Below are 16,370 nucleotides of genomic sequence, written 5' to 3'. Positions count from 1 at the left end.
ATGTGTGATGAAAGACTTCCTGAAATTTATATATGGCCTAATGTTTTGAAAGTTCGTTCTACATACAAGTTAGATGACCTAGTTATCAACAAGATCCACCAGGCAATCTGAATGGAAACACAGAATAAATTGAGACAGAGTATCACAAGTTCTTCTCAGTCAAAAACCCTTTTCTGTCAGTGTACATGCCAAAAAGTTGGTGTCACAATAATGAGAGTTACTTAGCACTGGAGCATATTTAAATTATTCAAACTGTTAATTTAGGTTTAAAATACTCAGCATTTCCATAAAAGGGGTTGAGCAATGCCCATATCAGAAGCCCTAGTTATCACCAACCTTTTCACTATCCAGTAACATCTGGGGAGTAAAAAGGCAGCATTAATAAGTTATGTACCTTAGTCAATGCTTCCAAAGCTGCATTTGTACCATTACGTGTACCATTACGGATCTCTTTCAGTATTCAACTATCTCACTAGTGGTGACTTATTTTCAGAAATGTGGAGTGAATTGTTACTACTAATTAAATGAAATCCAAATGATTTATTTGATTACTAGAGATTGGTAGTGAAATTTGTGTCGATTTTGAACGTGGGATGGATTTATTTTAAGAGATGCTCAGCATCCGACATTCTTTGGTGCCTACAAGAACTGCGTTAATGATAGCTGCCTACTCAAACAAATGTTGGAGGACTGCGAACCATTACTTATATTTAGGTTTTTTACTTTCAGCAGAAATATGTGGGTGATACAAAGGAAAAGATGTTCTAAAGATATCATAGAATAAGTATAGATTGTCTGATGAGCTTGGAGAGTCTAGATCACTTTGTTTTAGATGGATTTCTGTCAGAAATTATTTAGGTATATCCTGATGAGTTGGATTGGATTACCTGTAGCACTTGTATTTCCAGCAGTTTTATAATTCTACAGATAGGAGAATAAATATTTGGGGTTGGGATAAGAGGAAAATTGCCCAGTTTCCTCAGCAAGATCAAATTAAGTACCACAACTAGAATAATCTAATATCTAATGGTTTAATTTGGAAATAATGACATTTCATTCCAGTGTACTGAAAGGTCTGGCTGATGTTACTGAGAGATCTCTCTCAGTTATTTATCAACGGTCTTGGGAATATGCAGAGGTTCCAGATGACTGGAAGCTAGCAGATGTTATTTGAATCTTCAAGAGGGCAAGAAAGAAGACCATGATAATTATAAGCCTGTCAGTGTCACTTCAGTGCCTAGTAAAATTATGGAGAAGATTATTGGAGGAGTTATTGGAAAACACTTGAAAGACAATACAGTCATCACTCAAAGTTAGCATGGGGTCATAAAGGCAAGATCATGTCTCACTAACTTAATTTCCTTTTACAAGAGGGTTACCTGACTAACGGATAAAGAGAAGGCACCAGACATGGGGTTTTTATTTATTTTAGAAAGGCTTTCAATATTCTCTCTTACAGTATCCTTCTATAGAACTTGTCCAGCACACATCCAGTTATATCACACAATGTGTGACCAATTGTCTGAAGAGTTGGACCCGAAAAGTGTTGGGAGACACGGGTTAAAAAGCAGAGGTTGGTGAGGAGATTGGCAATTGCTCAAGTGACCTTGCAATTGGGAATAGCTCTTGATTGGTCTGTGAGACCAGTAGGCCAGGAATCCTCTAGCATGGACCACATTTAACAGTGCCTGGGTCTTTGCTTGTGAGACTCTGCCCAGTCATTGCTTTACCTGGTTAACAAGATAATGAAAATAAATTTACTCTTTCCATTCTAGCCACAAGTTTGTGGTTGTTCCAACTGCCTGCTTGTGTTGACTCACACATAGAGTTGCAGTAAATAAGGCAACTTTTGGTTGGTGGCCAGTCACTAGTGGTGTTCTCCAGGGCTCAATTTTATGGCAAGTTCTCATCAATGGTTTTATCAGACCTAGATGCTGGAATTTAATGCACACTAAGCTTGTCAGCTAAGCTAAATTAGGAGAATTTGTCTTCCTCGAGGATAGAGAGGCCCTTCCACAGAGACCTTCATGGACTGAAGGGCTGGGCAGTCACCAACCACATGAATTTTAACAAGGGCAAGTGCCAGATCCTGCATGTGGGATGGCATAATCCTGGAGAAAGGTATGCACTGTGGGCAAAAGACTGGAGCGCAACCCAGCAGAAAGAGATGTTCTGGTTGATGACAAGCTCAGTATGAGTCAACAATGTGCCCTGATGGCCAAAAGGGCCAACTGTATCCTGGGGAGCATTAGGCCCAGTACAGCTGGAAGAAGTGATTTTCACACTGAAATCAGCATTGTTGCAGTCTCACCTCGAGTACTGTGTGCATTTTGATTTCCAAAACATAGGATGGATATAAAAATACTAGAATGTACCCAATTTTGCAAGCTGCCCTGTGGGGAGTCTATTATCCTTGTGGGTCCTTTCAGTATATTCTATGATTCCATGAATCCTGGAATACTGGGAAAAATTTTTAGGAGGGAAAACATTTCCCAAAGAAACATAAAGAAGAAATTCATTCTTTTAAATGACAATACGTAGTTCAATTTTGAAAAAAGTAGCATGGTTTATTGCCTGAATTTTTCACTATGCGTTTTCTAAGAATTTCAAAAATATGTATGTTCAGAAAAATGCATTAATCAAATGCTTAATTGTACTAATTAGGCATCTCTTCCGGCCTGATGTTGTGAGAATGATATGAACTACTTCTATGCATCTGGAATGGAAATTTGATCAAAAATTAAAGGGAAAAAACCCCCACTAGAGAAAGACACACCCAACTTGGTTTCTATGAATGGTAAGTTAAATATATGTATTATCTCTGTCTTAGAACAGATTTTGCTTTATTCTTTACTGTTTGAATTTCTTATACAAAGACTTAAAGCAGATCTTATTCTTCATTTATTTATTTATTACATTTATTCTCAGAATTCTTTTTATTACATTCACCTAGATACAATTTAGGTTTGTGATTTACTGTCAAGTTCATTATTTAGTATTTTGTGCTTTATGGTGTAATGGTGTAGAGTTTATATCAAAATATTTATTGTGTTGACTGCACTGTATTGTCCTCAATATTATGTATTTCAAGCTGGTTTTAAATCTGCACGAACATATGTAAAACCTTTAGAAATTTTCTTTTGTACTTTCTTATTTGACAAGTGTTTCTTATGAAGTATTCCATTTAGGTGATTGAAAGTGATTTTAAGGAAGCCGTGATTTATTTATATTAGTAAAAAAGTAACATTTCACTCTTTTTTTCCGATTAATTATGTTTTCCAGTCCACCCAGTTTGGGGATAAGAAAAAAGACTTTTTCTTACTTCTTTTTTTTTCATATTTAATTTTAATTTTGGTCTATCTCACTGAGTTCTGGTTAAAGTATAGCAAGTATTGTCTAAACCATGTGAACAAATTATACCCCAAACTAAACTGTCATAGTTGATTAAAAAGAACTTATTATATGATTTGAATGCCTTAGTGGGCTAGCCAAGTTTGGAACCACCATTATGTTTGCTTTTAACTAATGATGCAGAATATGGTTTTTAATTAAACTCCGTTAGGATTGATTTAGTGTTAACAACTTATTGAGACAGTTACCCTGTGATATATCACAGAAGTGAGCAAAGATACTGCCTTACATGAAAAAAGAGATGCTAGAGAACATTGCAGTGGGAGGACTTAATGATTAATGCCTACCATTAAGATATACCTATCATCTGTATATAGTCCATCTTTCTTTCTTCTACCAGACCTTGAAGACCTGTTCAACCCTGAGCATATTCTCAAAAAAATCTCTTTGTAACATAAAGATAATATATTTCCAGACAACAGCAACAGAACAGATTGCCTAGCAGAGAGTAGGAGATAATTCAGCACCCTTTTCCTTAGACAAACGAACCAACTTACGAGCTTAGAAACACTTTACTGCTTTATCTCATTGGCAGAGTTTTCTCTTTGGGCCACAGAGTTTATTTGCCCACATACACCTCAGATCTGGCTAGACTAATGAAAGCTACAAACCCCTTAAAATATACAAAGTCCTTACATTATGTCCCAACTGACTTTATAACAAAAATATCCATAAAACTCGATGCATGGATACTTGGATACACAGCAGTCCTGTTTGTGAAAATCCTACTTCTATCTCATCTTTTTCACAACTAAGATTACAGAAGCATGGGATGGTCTGAGTATGAAGGGACCTTAAAGACCATCTTGTTCCAACCCACCTGCCATGGGCTGGGACACCTTCCACTAGACCAGCTTTCTCAAGAATCCCATCCAACCTGGCCTTGAACAGTTCCAGGGATGAGACATCCATACCTTCTCTGGTCAACCTGTTCCAGTGGAACATTATGATTCTCAGAAAATGTTGGATCGAAGGGAAAGAATTCTTTCCATCTCCCCAGAAAATCACTGCATTACTGCAGTCAGGGAATTTCAAAAATCAAGCATGTGTGGAACACGCTCCAGAGGAACAAGTGCCTAGGTATTGACAACTCTTTTAGTCATTTTATTTCTTACCCTTGTTATGTAGCATGGGAGATAAAAAGTGAGCAAAACTGAGCCCAGTGGAGCCGAGACTTGGTAAGGATATGGAAACTCCCTTTACAGTAATTATGCAGGTACAAAAGAGGCCTGCAAGAAGACACCTGGCAATTACAGCTTGCTGATCACCATCTATCAAACACTGAAAAAGCACAGCCATGTGATATGGTGGAAAAAATGAATGAGGCATCGATTGACCTGTGAGAATTATTCCCTCTCCTCCTGTCCTAGATATTGTACCTCACATATTCTTGGGTGGAGGGCAAAGGCTGGAAACACTCCAGAAAGTCAAATATTGTACAAAGGAACAAGATCCCAAATTTAAGAGGGTCAGTGGAACTGAGCAGCCACATGCACATTTAATGACTTCAATTCTGTCTTCTCTTATTGAAATGTTTGTGAACCTGATCACTTTGACCTCAGGAACAAAGGGCTATAGCGTCAGTACTAAGAGTATGGGATTAGCTCCAAGGCATTTCAGAATTTGATTGGTAAGGGCTCACTGCTTTGATTTCATGGCAATAATGAGTGAAAAATGAATAGGAGCCATTACCATAGGGTGAGTTGTTAAGGAATTTCAGTCTTGCGAATGTTGATTTCAGAGTTCAAATCTACTTCGATCTATCTGTCTTCTAATAAGTCCTATCATAGAATATTCAAGTTCCTCAGCTGGTACACACAGACAGACACACATATTTACATACATGCATATCCATGTTTAATCTCCACGAAGTAGAGTCAGAATGAAGTCTTTCAGTGTTCTAACTCAATGAACTGTAGAGAGCAGGGCATATTTGACCACAGAACTATAAAGCCATCTTATCTTCAAAAATCTGAGCCCAGGAAAACTTAACACTTAATTATAATGCTTGGCTCAGACATTCCCATGCGTGGCAAACTGGGACTTAGAATGACAGAATCACTAAGAATTGCTGGGGTTGGAAATGACCTTTAAGATCATCAAGCCCAACCATCAACATAGCACCACCACCATGCTCACCATTAAACCATGTCCTCAAGTGCCATACCCACACATTTTGAACACTTCCAGGAATGGTTACTCTACCACTTCACTGGAAAGCTTGTTCCAATGCTTTACAACACTTCCCATGAAAAGAATTTTCACAATATCCAATCTAAGCTTCCCTTGGAGCAAGTTGAGGCCATTTCTTCTCATCCTATTACTTGTTACCTGGGAAAAGAGACAGACCCCTGCCTCACTACACCCTCCTTTTAGGTAGTTATAGAGAGCGATAAAGTCTCCCCTCTTTTTCTCCAGGTATGAGAAAAAGTAATGGGAAACTGCCAAATAAAATCTTTTACTTGAGTGAATTTTCATCTTATCTGTAAAGGGATCTTCATTCTCTATTTGTGAACTAGTACTCTGAATTAATCAATTTTTTCTGTATGAAAAAGAAATAATTGCTTTAGAGAAAACACATTATCATTTTTGCCTTCTTTTTGCATGTATTTTCATGGCACGGTCATATACAACATTTTTGTTTTGTATTATGAGACATTCTGTAAAGAATTTATTTAATATTGCTTAGATTTGCAGCAAAACTTCATTAGTACTCAGAAATACATTCATCTCATTGATTTCCCTGCGTACCAGTCCACCACCGGGAAAAGACAGCTGCACTTTAGCGGTAATTGAAGTAATAGAATCACATTCTTCGTACTTATCTGTCATCATCTATTTTCACCTCTGCATCTGTAGTGCTTTGTGAAATGCCCTTTGCCATTCCAGATAGTTGCTAAACTGAATGCTTTATGAACTGCATTAAAAATACTTTTGTAATTGATTTATTGCAATATTCACATAAAGTGGCAACAGAGGGGAGGAAGAAAGGAAGTGATTAATTATATGCACTTCAGAGGTGAAAGCTCTTATTTTCTCCAGCTAGTTGTTGCTTCAACTAGCAACAAAGTTCAAAAAAGGCTCTTAAACTGTATTAACATAAAGACACACTTCTGACTAAATAAAGCTTTGGTCTTTCAGACATTTTATACTTTTCTGTCATGGCAAGCAGTCTAGTGTTCATGGGTGTGCCATGCCCAGGTTGGGATTTGGGCATCTCTCTTGTATGACTGTAAAACTGTTTTTTTAAAATATCTGTGATGAAGATATTGAAATCTTGGCCAGTCTTTCTAAATTTCCTGAATTCCCTGTATAGCAACAGAAGATAAAGTAATTTCATTTCAAATTAAGAGTTTAAAATGAGTCTTCATGAAACTATTTCTGCATCAAAAGCATTACATTGATGAAATTGGGTACTATGCTGTAAGTGATTTTTTCCAAATGTAGGTGAGTTGTAGAAGCTGGAGAGAGCTCCATGAATGCAGGGATACAGACGAATAGGAAAAACACTTTGAAATCAGGCTGATTTGTTCTTGATATATCTTTTGTTGTGACAAGAGATAATTTTGAAGTCATCTGGCATGCAGCCTTGATTGCCCAGGACTAAAGAACATAACTTTAATAAAAGTATAATAAAAAGGCTCATTTCTGCATATTTCTACCTGTGTGTATTTCCTCAGGAAATAGTTCAGCCATCTTGTACACATTCACTGATACCCCTGAAGATTGTTAGGCACTGGAAGAATTGGCAGCCTGAATAAAGGTCCTCAAATAACAGCACATCAAATTTCTTGCTCTTACGTTATGATTAAAATCCAACAGAAACAGAATGTTCTTTGAGGTGTCATTGTGACTAAGGGAGAAAAAATGCCATGAGAAAAAGGTTATCATGAAACAGCACACTGCTTTTACAGGTTCTGTTAAAGGACCGACCTGAGGTGAGCCAAGACAAAACTCCAAATCAGCAATGGCCAGTTGATGCTGGATGAACAGGGAGTAAAAAACTGAAATGCAGATCTTTTGAATGACAGAAAAAATGAAGGTTTCTAAGCAATCAAGTAGGATCTTGCACCCACATGGGCAATAGGTTGCTCTCTACAATTAATCAGATCTGACTGCCTTGGAATTGGTGGATGGGACACCAAATTTTCCTGTCCAATATATGACAGTCACGACTGCAAGGAAACATTTTATTTGGCCAGGTATTCACCCATGGCTCTTTCCTGTGGAGTTTAAAGTGCATTCCTTTCCTTTGCAAATTAATCAAAGGTTGCTCTTTTAAAACCTGATCTGAAATGTCGCAGCTGCCTTTTCCACAGCAGCTCAGCACTTAGAGAAGATGGCTTGAGCAACACTGATTCCCGCTGCTCTCTGAGATATTTTTAGGTCACTTTTGTTTCCTCTTTGTTGGCTGATCTCCTCACCAGGCTACCTAGCCCAGGAACATTTTCCTTACTTTCCTCTGAAACTGAGACACTCCTTATAAATATTACTATGGACAGAGAAGAGATCAGGATATAAGAAGGACATTGACCTTCTGGAGTGAGGCACAAGGAGGGCCACAGAGATGATCAGAGGGATGTAACATCTCTCCTACATAGACAGGATGAGAGAATTAGGGTTGTTCAGCCTCGAGAAGGCTCTGAGAAAACATTATAGCATCCTTCAAGTACCTAGAGGGGGCCTGCAAGAGAGATGCACAGAAACTTTTTACAATGCCACATAGCGATAGGACAAGGAGTAATGCTTTTAAAAGAACAGAGAATAGGTTTAGATTAAATATTAGGAAGAAATTTTTTACTATGAGGTCAGGGAGACACTGCCAGAGGTTGCCCAGAGAAGCTGTGGATGCCCCATCCCTGGAAGTGTTCCAGGCCAGGTTAGATGGGGCTTTGAACAACCTGGTCTAGTGAAAGATGTCCCTGGGACACCAAGGGAGATTGGAACTAGAAGAGCTTTAAGGCCCCTTCCAAGAAAAACCATTCCAGGATTCTTTGCTTTTATAATCCTGTGAGGGAACATTGCCCTCTGATGCAGGCTTCCCATGAGAGACAGTCACAGTTCTTTTCCTATCCTGAAGGGTTCAAAGACATTTTATGATCAGACACCATGTACTAAGCATGAGTTAAGCACTCAATGGCACAACCACTATGTCAAACTGGGGCAGATCTGGGCACTTATAGAATCAGGCCATGGTATCTGGTGACATATACATTGTTCAAAAATATACAATAATATGGTTTTTTAACCATCTCTGGAGTTAAACAGATGCAGCCTAGCACTTCTCAGGATCACTAAGGCACTAAATTCTTCCAAGTATTTCTTAAGGCACATAAGTCCTTTTTTGGATCTGGCCCTTAGCTTCATCCAGACCTCTTCCAAAATCTATTTATAGCTGCTCGTTATGGCATATGACATAGTGCATAAGCATCAATTTGCTCAGATGGACATACACTACGTATTTTCCCACTTTGACTTCAGGAGGAGAGAGTGACACAAAGTGTACTAGAAGTTTATAAAAGTTGCAGACAAAGTAACATTTATGTGTTTCCAAGAAACAGGTAACTCCTGGTGGTTTGTTCCTTCCATACACTTCAAGAGTCTAATTTGAGGGAATTAATCTATTGCCTGTGTCTTGGAAATTCTTCCTATGAATTAAGTTTTGAATGTTAAACAAATTAGTTTTATATAAATTTGAAGAATAGTGAGCTTAAAAATAGTCACAGTTATATATTCTGGTCCGTAATGTGGAACAATAGGTTACTGTTGCTTTTTTACCCTTTATTATAATTAGGTGTTTTATTTTGCTGCTTCAAATACCCCTTGTGCTATTTGGACCAAGAAAGGTACAACAATATAATGGCTCATGGCAGAGATAATGCTCATAATTGAAAGGGACTAGTTTATTTTTGGAACCAACACTTTAAAAAATGCAAATGTATAGATATTATAACTAATTATGGTTATATGGGTTATGTATTTTCAGCTTTAATATATTTTTCTTCCTTATAATAAATCCAGATAAATATTATGCCTACTAGATTTTTCGTGAGACAAGAGGGATCTCATCCGTAACAAACATCTCTTCCTCTCTTCCCCCCAAAACCCTGGTGGAGTGCATTCTGTAAGTCAACAAATCTTTAATGTCAGATTTATAATGTGGATAGGAAATCAAGATTCAAAATACCATACTCATTTCACATTTTTCTTCAGGAGATGCTTATTTTAAAATAATTACCAGATCATTTTTAAGACTGCCTCTATATATGGTATATTCTCTTTCTCTTGTATACTCTTGACCCAGAACCCCTCATTTTCCAGAACATTCAAACAAAACACACTCCAGAGTGATCACAGACCGAGATGTAATCAGGATAATGTCACTACAAAGCTGGAATGCCATTAAGCTACGCAAAGAAGTTAATACCACTTTGAAATAAATATTCAGATTAAACAATGGAATGTATGGAAGGCCCAGATAAATTATTTCTATAAAAGAAACTACTGAAAATATCACCATGTGCTTGAATAAATATCAGATATTTGCCATCTAATTTTCTGCCTTACATATTGTTTGTTTGAGCCTCACAATTACACAGTGATCTCTTTCAACTTCGTTACAGTCCATAGTCGTTTCTTCCAGTGATCATTCTTATGGCACGATAGGTTTTTCAACCTCATAGACATTCTGTTCTCTGCTGGTTTTCCACCCACCCTTCCCTAGTAACTAACTGCACAGCAGCCCACTCTCAGCAGCTCTTTTCACAGATGAAATATAGATCTTGTAATTGTAATACAGCTTTGATTTCCTTGGACTTCTCATATGTTCATCTGAAAATTTCACTGCAGTAGTTAACAGCATCTTTACTTTACACTTAAGAAATAAAATATCCATTTTTAGATCATCATAGAATCATGGAATGGTTTGGGTTGAAAGGGACCTTAAAGATCATCTAGTTACACCCCCCCTGACATGGGCAGGGATGGCTTCCACTAGACCAGGTTGCTCAAAGCACTATCTAACCTGACCTCGAACACTGCCAGGGATGGAGCATCCACAACTTCTCTGGGCACCCTGTGGCAGGATCTCACCACCCTCACAGTAAACAACTCCTTCCTTATGTCTAAACCTATCCTCTGTCAGTTTAAAACCATTCTTCCTTGACCTATCTGGATCACATCAAGCTTCCCATCTACCAACACCCCAAGATGGTCAATTTCTCTTGATTTCACTGACCGATGCCTTTCCTGGATGGACCACACTATTTTACAGGAGTTTTCTATCCTCCAAGTTACTTCTAGCACATAACAACTGAGTAATTATCATTTCTTGAATTATCTAAAATTGAATATTCAAAAGTATACATATATTATTTTATTAAGCACTCTTTGAGATCAGTACTAAAATGCTTATTTTAGAATACAGAAGGAACAATATTAGACCAAAAAAGCCACTTGTGAAAATTTTAACCCTGGGTTTTGTTTTTTTTTTTAATACACAGTCCTGAAAATACAGGTATTAGAGAAAATAGAGAAATTTTATTTCTAAAAATGTTCTTCTCCTACACGGTGCTTCAAATCTCACACCTCTAACCCCAAAATCATGAAGACAACTGGATCCAGACAATTTCTGAAGCTCCATGGAACCTTCCATGAGGTACATTATTACAAAGATACTTCTTTGTACTCTCAGTGCATCCCCACATGCTGTTCCACATCCTTCATTTGTAAGTCTGAATCACAACATGTAGCAGCAAAAAGACCTACCACAACCTAAAAAGATTATCTTTCACGGGATGTTTGTACTACATGTCAAAAATATTTTATCATATGGTATATCCAGAATAAACAATGGATTGTACCTTCAAGATATAAGATAGAGGGGATGAAAAGTCCACCGAAACCAAAAGCACAGAGTTTAACGACAGACAATCAGTAAATCATGAACTACAAACATTCATCAGCCAGTCAGTACAAGTATTCTTCAAAGAAATATTTGTTTAAACTATTAAATAGTACTTCTATTTATATACATTGATTTTATTTCTACAGGCTATTTACAGATTCTTTTCCTCATGCTGGGGCATGATTGCTTAAACACCCATTTCTCGCTAAGATGTTTTAAATCAAAGTTAGTGTCAAAGAAATATTCAGATATTACTATACAGCATATGTATTACTGCATGTTACACTCATTTCTATTTCAGTCAGATTAAGGAAGCCCAAGCACTTTGCTATTTGCAAGGGACATAACTTCAAAAATCAGAAGACCATACTTAACATACTCATGGCAGTTAATTTCTGTGATTTCTGGGGTGTCTAAATTCAGAACTGTGATTTAAACCAGATTTGCCAAGAGGTACATTTTCTGGCTTCATATGCATTCAATATATATTTAATAACATTAATCACATTTTGGTCACAACATCTACTGATATGTTAATAATTCAGTATTTTTGAAAAAGAAACCATTCTTCACTTGGTGAGTCAAAATACGGGATAAGAAGAGTGTCACCATTTGCAAAATTGCTTCAGTTATCTTGTCCTTGATCGGATGGTCAGCTGATGAAAAAGAAATTCCAGGACACATTCCACATAATTTAAAAAACAAACCTTTATTCTGTGATTCTTATTTCTTGCACGGGTGTGCAGAACACTTCCTCCCATGCTCTCTCAGTAAATAGAATCTACCACTATTTAAATCACAGTTTTCTTTTATATTCATAACCAAACTGGAAAAAAATTAAGAAATCAAGATATTTGGGGTTATATTAGAGCTATGCTTAATATTTACAAGAACTACTAAATATTTTAAACTTCTGCATCTTTAAAAAATACAGCAAAACATAAAGGGTCAGTCTTCAAAAAAAGAGCTATTTAAAAAAAAAAAGAGTTAAATCAAGAATTGCAAAAAGTTTGAACAAGATATTCTGACATTATTTTCATTTTTTCTCCAAAAGCATTTAATGCTATTCACTGAAATGAAGGGCCTCAGCACACATTAGGTCTTATATCCCCAGGCCATGCCCAGACAGCCATGTGTGCAACCAGGGCACACAGAATGAAAGCTGCCCACCACTGTCATTCGACTTTGAGAGCATTACGCCAGAAATCTAATAGAAAAACTATCAACATTCATTTGCTGGCTACATTGTGTCTGCTCCTGGGTGCATAGATATGCACTGAAAGACCAGATGGTTGGATTAGACTCAAGTCTATAATAAAGCAAAACATAGAGGATTTTGTACTTTTTTTTTGGTACTGTTTTTTTTCCTTTTCTCCCCCATTTTTTTTTCTTTATGATAGCTGTTCTGAATTTTCATAGATCCATTATCTTTACATGCCAAGATTTCTTATTTCTAATTTTTTTATCATTTTGACTGAGTATCTTATAGCCTTTTTCAGATAAAAGCAGCAAGAGTGTGTTAAGCAATAAGGTGAAATAAAAACAAGCATAGAGAGATGATCAAGTCAAAAACTTGTGGGTGAAGACCTTGGAAAAAAATGCAAAAAATGCATGATTCATTAATGATTTTGAGCTTATGCTGGTAGCAGATGCTTGGCTAGACAAGAAGGAACAGAAGTACTGAGGCCAATGATGAGCAGTGAAGGACTTTGAAAATCCAGCCTGGTTCATGTCTTGCTTTGGCACATATCAGGGACATTTCACTGCAGGTGATGGAGCAGTCTCACTGAAATCTGTGTGAGACCAGTTTGTTCTCTTCCATATTATCTCCTGGGCTTGTAAAACACATGTAAACAAGTACTGAAAAAAACCCCCACCATAATTTCTTTGCAAATAATTTTTTCAGACAAATCAAATAATTTCTCAGATACTGAAAATCTAACTAATCTGACATGATTTGTGAAAATTTAGTTCCTACTACTATAATTCATAATCAACTAGGAACTTAAATATTGACTTAAAAATGCAAATTTTGCCTTGAAGGATTGAAAATCCTTGTCTGGAATGATTTTTGATCAAAACCCTGGACTTGAACTACTGATTTTGATGGCACTGAAGAAGAGAGTTTTATAGATTCACTTTCTTTAGAGTTAAATGGCTTTGATAATTTAAAAATAATTACATCATTTTATTTTACTTTTTTTGCCAAAGATATGATTGTCCTAAGGAAAGACTCCTACAGTCAGATTGATTACACTCTGGTATATTTACCAAGTTGGGAATTTTTTTCTTAGATAATTTTTACATTTTCAGAAATGGAATTCTACAGCAAGAATTTCATAATTTTTAAGCAATTTTGGGTGTCATTCTTATGGACTCTAGGTGTGCTGGAGTTGGGGACATCATTGCAGAATTGCTGGTTTTTCTCCTAAAGATGCACAAGTGAATAAATGAGAAAAGAAAACGTGGACATCTGAAATTTTTATGATCAAATATTCTCACTTGAAACTACAGATTTTTTTTCCCTTCAGACTTCAATCTGACTATATTCTAGCTGATGTGGTCAGTGGCTTTGTTCCCTAGTGAAAGGATAGCACAGTGTGTCTTGGAATATGAAACCATTTCTGTAGTAGACATAAAGTTTATTTCACTTGGAAAGAAAAAGGATATTTGCCTTTGACTTCAACAGATGCTTTCTAGCTCTAACCATTCCCATGTGGATACACACCTAGCAATCTAATAAACCACAGAAATGCATTACTGTCCTCAACTATTTGATGTCTTCCTACTTCAGATCAGATCTATAATTTATAAAGGACTTCAGTTAATTCCAGACAGTAGGCTCATGTTTCACATGTCAAATACCTCATAATTTAATTTAGAAGAAATCAGCAGTGCTGACACCTGAGTAGTCAGGAGAAGGAACTGGAGTGCACCGCATGGCATGGCATGGCAGGAACTAGCACAAGTCCCATCATTTTTTACTTGTTATGTGTTGATTTTTTTCTGTCAACTTTGCATGTCAGATCAGTAATTATGTGTTAGAAGGGAACATAAGACCATTCATCCAGGGTAAGCATGATCACGAATGACATGTCAGAGAGACAGAATGTGTTGACAATGACATATCCCTGGAAGTCTACTTTTCAGTCACGATTCATTAAATCACATTCAAGAGTACATTAAATAGAGGCCAACTTACCTGAAAGCTGTTAATAGGAAAGCATATGTTTCTGTGTGTGTACAGAGGCATACTTTTAATGCATAAATGGAACCTCAGGAAAAAGATACATGAATTTGGTTGTTGTGTAATATAATACTTATTTTGAGGTAATTCATTTAAGCATGAAAACAATTTGGAATGGAATTGTTGGAGGGAGTCCAGATTAGAGCTGTTAAGATGATCAGAGGGCTGGAGCGCCTCTCCAATGTAGATAGCTGGGAAAGCCGGGGGTTTTAAGCCAGGAGAAGAAGAGGCTCTGAGGAGACCTTATATCATTTTCTAGTACCTAAACGGAGTCCCAAAAGAGCTGCACAGGGCATAGAGTGATAGGACAATGAGTAATGGCTTTAAACTGAAAGAGGTCAGGTTTAAATTAGATATTAGAAAGAAATTCTTTAATGTGAGGGTGGTGAAACCCATGAACAGGTTGCTCAGAGAAGCCGTGGATGCCCCATCCCTGACAGTGTTCAAGGTCAGGTTACATAGATCCTTGACCTGCCTGGTCTAGTGAACGGTGTCCCTGTCCCTGGCAGGGGGGTTGGAACTAAATGATCTTTAATGTCCCTTTCAAGCCAAACCATTCACAATGCAAACACAGTACGGTGTAGTGTGATATAATCTGGTTCATTTCAACTGTACTTTAGAAAGATTTCCTTCAAATTTATGTCGTGCTATTACCAGAGACGTTTGGTCATTGTGAACCCTTCAGACATTTTTAAAAACATTTTAATGCAAGTACTCATTATGGGGTAAAAAATCTCCTGATGCGATATTGTTGTTAATGCAAGTGACAGCATACTAAGCAAAATGCAAAGAAGGAAAAGTCTGAGAAGCAGTATCTCAATACAGCATGCAATGGAACTGTCATTTGTACATATTTGCATTATCCAAATTGTTTGTATATAGGATGAAGCAGAGCTAAGCTTAATTTAATTATCCTTTAATTTCTCAGGCAGCTCACTGGACACCTAATTTTGCTTTCTGAAGCTCTGCTTCTGCTTCCCATTCTCCGTCTACTTCAAATGTAGAAGATTCCCCAAACCAGGTATATAAGCACGGTTTCATCTCACATTTAACTCTGGAAGATGCATAATTCCACTTGAGATTTGTTGTGATGTACATTCCTGAGCTACTCGACCTGACTGAAGTGCAGCCCTTCAGCCAGCATGGATTGCAGCACTTATGTTCACTTCAAAGCAGAAAAGCACAGGCTGTAACCTGGAGATCTCTGTGCTGCCTGGCACTGCAAAGGCTGTTTTCTTGTTAGCTGCTACTCTCTTGCTGACTTTGTAGGAGGAAGAGGAGGATACATGGAGAGCAAGGAAAAGTCTTTATTCTTTTTCAGTTTGAAGTTGTGTTACTTACACAGCCTTCTTTGCAGACTAAAGCCTAGATGATGTGTAAAAATGTCATTACCAGTCTTACTGGTCTTACCAGAGAGTATTTGCTTTGTTAGGACATATAAAGTGAGCACATATTCTACTTTTACGCTGATGTCATGACTTTGCTTAGGATTTCATTCTTTGAAATTTGGTTACATCAGCAGAAGAAGCTCAAAGGACTAGCCAAAATATGTGAACAAAGCTGTGTCTTCTCACCAGGGCTGCCAAAGAGAACTGAGTTTCTTTTTCATCTCTCCAGTCATCCTCTGGTTTGATGTGAAAGAATAGTCTAGAGAGAGTTTGATTTGACATTGAAACAATGAATGACACAGAGCATATATTTCTTTCTTACTTGTTCATAATGTTGCAGCCCCTTTGTTTTTCTGTTCCAGGTTTCACACCTATGCTGACTGGAAAAGCAGTGCATTGGTGGGGGGGGTGGGGGGGG

The 16,370-nt window shown here is 37.2% G+C and overlaps 1 long non-coding RNA gene across 1 annotated transcript in view; it reads left to right on the top strand.

Moving 5' to 3' along the window:
* The window catches only part of LOC108445988, a 61,683-nt gene that overhangs the window by 13,223 nt on the left and 32,090 nt on the right, over nt 1–16,370 (top strand). Inside the window, exons 3-5 of the long non-coding RNA XR_001861084.1 lie at nt 2,665–2,797; nt 9,433–9,535; nt 15,493–15,585. This is a non-coding gene — a long non-coding RNA (uncharacterized LOC108445988). The remainder of the gene's footprint in view (nt 1–2,664; nt 2,798–9,432; nt 9,536–15,492; nt 15,586–16,370) is intronic.

This window comes from Corvus brachyrhynchos, unplaced genomic scaffold (assembly GCF_000691975.1).
Source record: "Corvus brachyrhynchos isolate BGI_N302 unplaced genomic scaffold, ASM69197v1 scaffold103, whole genome shotgun sequence".
NCBI lineage: Eukaryota > Metazoa > Chordata > Aves > Passeriformes > Corvidae > Corvus > Corvus brachyrhynchos.
This window is presented reverse-complemented; position numbering and strand designations above follow the sequence as displayed.